The sequence below is a fragment of the Narcine bancroftii genome, chromosome 8, assembly GCF_036971445.1.
Source record: "Narcine bancroftii isolate sNarBan1 chromosome 8, sNarBan1.hap1, whole genome shotgun sequence".
NCBI classification, from domain to species: domain Eukaryota; kingdom Metazoa; phylum Chordata; class Chondrichthyes; order Torpediniformes; family Narcinidae; genus Narcine; species Narcine bancroftii.
This window is the reverse complement of record NC_091476.1, coordinates 148,437,840-148,446,886: the sequence shown is the minus strand read 5'-3', so window position 1 is coordinate 148,446,886 and position 9,047 is coordinate 148,437,840. Positions and strand designations below refer to the sequence as shown.

Sequence of the window (9,047 nt, the reverse complement as noted above, 5' to 3'; positions counted from 1 at the left end):
CCCTTCAACTCTTCAGCCACAAATTCATCTGTTATGCATTCATCTACCACAACTTTCTGTTCCTACCCTCTCTGGCACATGGCACAGGCAGCAATCCTGAGATTAGCACCCTTGAGGTCCTGCTTTTAACTTTCCAAACTCCCAGTATTCCCTCTTCAAGGACTCATCCCAACTGAAGTCATTGGTACCCACATGGACCACAACATCCAGCTGCTCACTGTTCTCTCCAAAATGTTACGAACTCAATCAGAGACATCCCTGACCCTAGTACCTGGGAGGCAACATACCATCCAGGAGCCTCAATCTCATTCACAGAACCTACTATCCACTTATCTAACCAACAAGTCCCCAATCACCATCACTTTTTTTCTTCTTCCACCACCCCCCCTCCCTCCCTCCCTCCCTTTCTGAGCTAGGGGGCCAGCGACACAACACCTCAACTTGTCCCTGGTAGATTGTCCCCACCAACAATATATCTATTGTTGATGGGAACAGCCACAGGGGTACTCTGTACTGTTTGCATCTTCCCTTTCCCTCTCTCAACAGTCATCTACCTCTTAACTCTTGGGGGTGAAGGCCTCCCTGAAACTCCTGTCTACAACTTCCTCTCTCAAGATCTACAGTTCATTCAACTCTAGCTCCCTAACTCAGTTTGCAAGGAGCTGCAGCTGGATGCACCTTTTGCAGGTGTAGTCATCAGGCAATGCCTTCCCAGATTTCCCACATCCCACAATTTGAGCAATCTACTGCCCTAACTGACTCCATTATCTACATTTAATTAAAAGGATTAAACTACCTCACCTGGCCTTACCTCTCTGGTAGCAAGTTATTTCTAAACCTCTGCTCACCAAAGCCTCAGACCTCCATTCTTTCCCTGTGCCACTCCTCACTGGCTGTGCCTTTAGCTACCCCTCCTTTTATTGGTCCCTGCCAATTAACTAAATTTCCCAATTACTCATTCCCACAAATCAAAACTCTGCTTAACCCTTTGCCCTCCATTCCCTTTTTAAACTTTCCAAAAGATACTCAGACACAGGTTTAAATGACCAGGAGCATGTTGTTTGATTTTCACCTCTGTAATGTGTTTTTTGTACTACTGATTAATTAAAATATCACTTTGTAGCTCAGTGGTTATGTAATTCATTCTAAGGTCAGTATATTTGCTAACAAAGTTGTTTTCTACATGAAGTCCACTATTTTTAGCCACAACCATCTGTATGATAATGACTATTTTAAACCATTGTTACATTGCAGACCAGCAGCAATAGAAATTCACCAAGGCAGTCTTATTGTTTTTCTTTTAAAACAATATATTTCTTAATAACTACTAATATTATAAGACATTAATTAAATCAACCTTACTATGTGCAAATATGCGGGTGTGAGATAACCAAATTATTACAGCTTAGGTCCAATTCTGTAAAGTCATTCCAAAGTTCAGTGTTGAAATGCAGACTTTTAAGCTGATGCCCAGAAGTAATCAGGAATAAGGTGGGAAAGACTGAGTGACCGGAAAGCCAAAAACTCACGAATCCTTGTCGAGTTTCTCGCTGAGTAATATCCTTTTGGACAAACAGTTGTCACAACTCCCCTTTTCCTTGCATAGGGGAAACAAAGTGTGTGACTTCCACAATGCTTCCACAATCCAGGTATAGGTCAGTCGAAGTGACATTTCCTTTGGTTATAGGGTGGTTCACTAATTCTGCTGACAGGGAGAATCAACCGAATTGTCCATTTCACACAGAGTCACTCCACCTCAGTGTTCCAAGAGTTGGCTGGTGGACAATAATGAATGCTGTTTCCTTCAGTGTTCCACTTCCATGACTCTCTCACCGCCTGTGTCCCAGGATAATGCAACAAATGCTCTTTCTCTTCCTCCAGAATTTTGGGTATAGCTGTACTAGTTGTTGCCACCCAGTCTCTCTTTAACTGTGAATGATTGCAACCAGTACTAGCCCTTAAAGTGATACACTAAATGAAAGAGGAGCTCGTAATGCCATGTTTATTTTGAAGGTGTAATCTGCAGACGATTAGTGAAATACTCTGAAACAATGGCAGATGTTAAATATTGTACAGGATTGTGACTAAATAATGTATTAATTTCTACTATTTGATGCTGGAAATGTTTTATAAATGTTTTCTCCAGTTTGGTTTATGAGAATTTTTCTTTGCTTTTTGGTTGATTTAGCTGATGTATTTTAATACCTAAGTCATTAGATGGTGTTGGCATCATGAGTCACAGAACAATGTTATGGTCAACTTTGGAACACATCCCCCATCCAACAAACCAGTGCTAACAGAAACAAATCATTTTCTATCTTGCATCTCCAGGAGTGATGCAGTGCAACAAAAATATAGGCATGTTACTTATTATTTTAAACATGCCAATGGCTTGTCCTCCCATCTCTTTTGATTCAAACTATTTGCGTTAAATGGTTAAATGTCAGTCCTCGATCATAAGCTTTATGTTAATTTTTTTTCAGACTAAAATTGGTAGAAGTTTGATATCTGTTCCAAATGTGTCCATTATTTTAATTTATATGGTATTTCAGAGGTACCATTTTTTAGGTATTCATGATTAAGTAGAACACTACCAGTACATAGTGTCATTGAGTTAGTGATCTAAATCCAAACTTCATTGGTGTTCTATGTAAATTTTGATACTGGTTGACCATTGGATTTAACATCTGAAATTCTTTTTCTCCTTCATTTTCCATGCAATACTTCGGATGAAAATGGTTGTTGTGCAAACAAATGGTGTGATTATCATTTTGGTAAGTACGGAATTACGTTTATAACTTTCTTAAAATTAGTTTTAATCTAATACCAATGCTTTAGCCATTTATTGACCATTGTCCCTGAGTTGAACTGATGATGTAGTTGAGATTTATTATAAAGCATGAATCTTTTAACCATATTAGTATTAATATTGCTGGAATGTTGGTCTCATGTTGTGTTCTATTACATTTCAATAATCATTTTCCAGTGCTCGACATTTATAATTTTATCTTTTGTTTCCTGTTTCATGGTCCCCAACTGTTTCTGGCTCTTGGGAATCCCAAACTCAATTTCCTTTGCACTTAATTAAAATCATATAAAAAGCAATGTTGCGATCTTCATTTAAACAACAACCATAAAAAGAAACTTTTAGTTGTAAGTTAAAACAAACAACTGAATTTGAGCTAATGTTATTTATTAACTGTATGGTAAACAGCATGCACTTTTGGATTGATGATATCTGTTACTTGGCTGACGCAATTTTTGTGAGCTCTAAATCATACCTGTAATGAAGATGTACTAAAATCTATGGACAAAAATGTCACTCTGGGATTTTCTTTGTAATAGTTCAATGAGTAAAAGTTTGGAATAAATCTGCTGAAGTTAAGCATGAAGATCTCCAGTCACCGTGGTTGAAGTAAAACTACAAAGCTGGAGAAACTCTGCAGATCAAATAGAGTCATTTATAAAGCAGAGGTAAAAATAGATAACTGATGCTTTGGGCTTGAGCCTTTCATCAAGGTATGGAGAAAATGTCAGCAGGCATTCCGATACCTAGATGAAGAGCTGAAACCTGAAAGGTCGGTTGTGTATTTTTACCTTTGCTATATAAAGGACACTGCTTGATCTGCTGAGTTTCTCCAACTTTGTGTTTTCACTGTTAAGTATACTGATTGACATCTTACTAGACCATCATAATTCTCAGTACATGGATTTACTTTTTCTATTCAAGACAATTCTTCAATAGTGACAGATAAGTAGTTGTAAATTTTTAATTTGTCTCTGGAGTTCAACAGATTAGAGGAACAATTTTTAACATTTTTTAGGTATTATTTTAGTATGATCTTTTTGAAGAGCAACTTTTAGTTATTTTGATAGCTTCACTGAATGTAAAATACTGCAATATTTGAGTAATGACGTGTTTATACAATGAATGCACCTTTTTATTCATAGTAAATGCCACAAACAAGGCTAGTATTTACTGCCTTCAGCAATATTGTACTGAACTGCTTTCTTGGGCCATTACATCTTGTATAACAAAAGTATTCTGGAATTGCTACTAGATTTTTGATTCAACATCCATGAAGGATGTGTATGTGCTCACCTCCAGTCCTTGTTCTTCAAAGTTTCAGGTTATGAGTTTTCTCAGTGGATTTGAAGAAACCTCAGCAGGTTATTTGGCGGTACATACCCTGTAGATAGCACACACTACAGTGTGGTGTGCTTGTGATTGAGGGAGAAATTACATTTTAATACGGTGTATAGGGCACCGCTTACAATCCTTGCTCACTGATGCTCCATTCTGTGAGCAGCACCCAAATCCAGACCAAATTACAACCTTGGTCCAAACACTGACAAATGAATTCAGTTCCAGAAATGAAAGCAACAGTCTGCTGTATCAAGGCGCGCGGCACCAAGGAGCCTCAGTAAAATTAAGTTAATGTACAGGCCACTGGATTTATAATAGTTTAGAAATTCCTCGTCTTCAATGTTGTAAAGTTTTAACTTCATTGAAATTCAATATTTTGCTCCTTCCAAAGCACCAAATCTACTCTCTTGACTTAATTTTGTGGCAACTTCATTCACTTCAATTTTTCATCTTAGTTTTCCAGAGGTCTCCATTTGATAGGCATAAGGAGTTGGGCATCTCCACTACTTGATTGGCCCTCCATTTGACATCCCACACTGGTTGTAATGTACGCCATCTACAAAATGCATTGCTGCTGCTTGCCCAGGCTACCCTGAAAGCACCTCTCAAAACTAAATCTTTGTGTCCATCTCACATTTTCTCACCATTCCTGATTTGAAAATGCAACGCCATCCCTCATCCCTGGAACTCCACCCCCAACAGCATTGCTGGAGACCAAAGCAAGAAGATCTAATGGTTTCAAAAGGTTGTTTACCACTGCCTTCTCGATAAATATCACCCTTGTCAATGATTGTGAGATTATTTTTTGGAAAAACTTCTACCATCTGGTAAGTAGCAGTTTCACCAATGAAGAATGGTGAATAACACAACATTTAGACTTTCTGCTTTCATTTGTTTACAGATTTGGAGTAGAAATAATAATCAGTCCAACAGGGAAAAGTATTTGGGAAGAACTAGGATCTAAATAATTTGTAGACTAACTTGGCCATGCATCAGCTTTCTCTGGGCTAGAATTGCTTAAGAAGGGATGATGTATGACTGATTATTCCACTGTTCTTTTCCCCTTAATACGACCAAAAATGTTTACAAGAAAGGAGTAAAACACGAAAGTCTGCAGACTCATGGATTGAATTAGTGAAGAGCTCAAGCTTGAAATGTTGGCTATGTATCTTTATCTTTGTTTACGTTGGGTCTATTGTGAGTGCTTATTTAACTATATAACAATTAAAGCATGGAAACGGACCAATTTGGCCCTTCTAGTCCGCACTGATCCAAGCACCCTCCTCTAATCCCATTTACCAGCACTCTGCCCATATCCCTCCATCCCCCTCCTTTCTATATACGTATCCAACTCTTTCTTAAATGACAAAATTGACCCTGCCTCCACCACTTTTCCCAGAAGCCCATTCCACTCTCTGATAAAGAAGTTCCCCCTCAAGTTACTCCTAAACCTTTGCCCGTCAACTCTCAACCCATGACCTCTTGTATCCATCTCTCCTACTCTCAATGGGAAAAGCCTTTCCACATCAACTCTATCTATCCCTCTCATTATCTTAAACACCTCGATCAAATCCCCTCTCAGCCTTCTACATTCCAAGGAATAAAGACCTAATTTGCTCAAACGCTCCTTGTATTCCAGATGGTGAAACCCAGGCAACATTTTTGTAAATCTTCTCTGCACTCTCTCTATTTTGTTAATATCCTTCCTATAAATCGGTACTGCACAGAGTACTCTAAATTTGGCCTCACCAATGCCTTGTACAGTTTCATCATTACTTCCCAACTCCTATATTCTATGCACTGATTTATATAGGCAAGCATACTAAAGCCTTCTTCACCACCATATCCACATGCTCTCCTACCTTCAGGGAACAATACACTGTTATTCCTAGATCTTTCTGCTCCACTACATTCTTCAATGCTCTCCCATTTACCACATATGTCTTGCTTTGATTATTCTTTCCAAAATGAAGCACCTCACACTTATCAGCATTAAACTCCATCTGCCATCTTTCTGCCCACTCCTCTAAGCAGTTTAAATCCCTCTGCAATCTTTGAAAACCCTCTTCATCACCCACAATTCCCCCTATTTTAGTATTACCTGCATATTTACTAATCCAATTTACCGCCCCATCCTCCAGATCATTAATATATATGACCAACAATACCGAACCCTGAGGAACACCGCTTGTCACCGGCCTTCATCCTGACAGACAATTATCTACTACTACTCTCTGGCACCTTCCTTCCAGCCACTGTTGAATCCATTTGACTATCTCCAAATTAATACCCAAGAACTTAGCCTTCCTAACTAACCTCCCATGTGGAACCTTATCAAAGGCCTTACTGAAGTCCATAGAGACAACATCCACTGCTCTACCCTCATCAACATTCCTAGTCACCTATTCAATAAATAAAAAATTCAACAAGATTGGTCAAAAACGACCTTCCACGCACAAATCCGTGTTGCGTGTCCCTGATCAGACCCTGTCCCTCCTTATGTACTATCTCTAAGAACATTTTCCATCAATTTACCTACCACAGATGTCAAACTTACAGGCCGATAATTGCTAGGCTTGCTCCTCGAACCCTTTTAAACAAAAGAACCACATGCGCAACACGCCAATCCTCCGCCACTATACCCGTCTCTAATGACATTTGAAAAATCACTGCCAGAGTTTCTGCTATTTCCTCACTAACTTCTCTCAAGGTCCTGGGGAAAATCCTGTCAGAACCTGGAGATTTGTCCATCTTTATTATGTTACAAAAGCTCCAGTACTACCTCTTTCTTAATCACTATAGTCTCCATATTTACCCCCGTTACCCTGCACAGTTCAATATCCTTCTCCTCAGGAAATACTGAGGAAAATAAATTGTTCAAGACCTCCCCCATATCTTTTGGCTCCTCACACATTTGTCCTTTCTGATTCTCTATTGGACCAATTTTGTCTCTCACTTTCCTTTTGCTATTAACATAATTATAAAAACCCTTTGTATTTATTTTCACTCTGCTTGCTATAGCTACATTATACCTTCTTTTAGCTTTTCTAATTTCTTACTTAAGATTCTTTTTACATTCAATATAGTACCCAAACATCTCCTTTAGTGGAAATGAGAGAAATAATGTTGGTTTCCTGCTCCTATTGCATTAGGGTTTTGATTGTTATTTAAGAATGGTTTGGTAAATTGTTTGCAGTGCTCAGAGTTTTGCGTGAAGAGTGGATGTTTTGATCTGCTTCCATATTAGAAATAGGTTTGACATAATTGACGGGATGTGGAGGTTTCTTTTTAATTCAATTAAGTATATCATTGTTGTTTTTAGTAATTACATTTTTTCTAACTACCTGTTCAGCTGCAGCATGTAAGAATTTTGGTGTATATGTCAGTAAACTCATTATCACATTTTAAGTTGTGAGTATAAGTACAGCACAAGGAAGATGTGCTACATACTTCATTCTTAATTACCTCCTTCTTGGGATTTTTGTTTTACTTTTCAGTTCCTTTTTAAATTATTTTCAGTAACAGTAACCAGTGGTAGTAAAGACCATAAGACAGGGGTGTCAAACTCAAATTCACAGAGGGCCAAAATTAAAAACTTGGACTAAGTCGTGGGCAAAACTAAATATTTATTGAAAATTTTCAACCACATCTGCATGTTTTCTCTTCTTTCAACATATGTAATGTTAAACTTTTTCTTATTAAAATAAATGTTTAATAATAGTTTTGGTTAAACTCTTTCCAGAAGAAGCATTAACAAATGAGAAACAAAATATTCAATAAATAATATTTCTCTATAGCCTTTAAGCTCCTTTTAAATGTATTTTTTTTCACAAGCCAACAAGTCAAAAAAAATAACAACTTGCTTCAATGACAAACAGGTTTGTCTTTTAAAATGATGAACATATAGTCTGCCTCCCACCTGTCTTGAAAGGTCCTGTTTTCGGTCTTTCGTTTGGCTATTTTTCGTAAGGGGTTTATTACATGTGTGAGTTAGGCGACAGGTCGCAGACGCTAATGAAAGTAAAGAGAGGAGGTGGGGGCGATTAGCGGGCTGACGGGCCGGCGCCAATGCAGTTGCAAAACATTCTGGGATTTGTAGTATTAGCTGTGCATGCGCTATACTGGCGCGGCGGCCAGCAGGCCTGCTCTAATACATATTTGATATGATCTTGCGGGCCAAATATAATTATATCACGGGCCAAATTTGGCCCGTGGGCCTGAGTTTGACAGGTGTGCCATAAGAGATAGGAGCGGTAGCCCATTCGGCCAGTTGAGTCCGCTCTGCCAGTTCAAATCGTGGCTGATGTGTTTTTCCATTCAACCCAATTTTCCTGCCTTCTCCCCAGAACTTTTCACAGCCTTGATAACCAAGAAGCTATCAGCATCCTCTTAAATGACTTAGCCTCCACGGCTGTCTGTGGCAATGGCTGAAGAAATTTCTCCTCATCTCTGTTCTAAACGGAAGTTGTTTTATTATGAAATTGTGCCCTCTGATCCTGGATTCACTTACATCTTTGTATCCATTCTCTCCAGCCCTTTCAATGTTTGGTATGTTTCATTGAAATTCCCCTTCATACTTCGAAATTCCAGCCAGTACAGATGTAGACCATCAAATGATCCTTATCCATTAACTCTCTCATCCCTGTGATCATTCTCACATACCTCCTCTGGACCTTCTCCAATACCATATTTCTTTTTAATATCTTAAATCAGAATGAACATTATGCCAATTAATTTCATGATTTCTAGGTAACAGCTATTCTAACAAAATTACTTTTAGTTCCATATTTTACATTTATAATCCTAATTTCATGTTGTTCAAGCTTTATATTAATACAGAACATGTTTATTTAAACATTTGGGAAAAAGTGTATTTTGAAACACTTTTCAGTAGTATTTA

The 9,047-nt window shown here is 38.2% G+C and overlaps 1 protein-coding gene across 1 annotated transcript in view; it reads left to right on the top strand.

Moving 5' to 3' along the window:
* The first annotated feature begins 2,680 nt into the window (after window positions 1-2,680).
* Window positions 2,681-9,047, top strand: part of LOC138741349 (protein 4.1-like) — a 124,615-nt gene continuing 118,248 nt past the window's right edge. The window contains exon 1 of the mRNA XM_069895267.1: window positions 2,681-2,774. The gene's annotated coding sequence lies outside the window, so the exon portion shown is untranslated. The remainder of the gene's footprint in view (window positions 2,775-9,047) is intronic.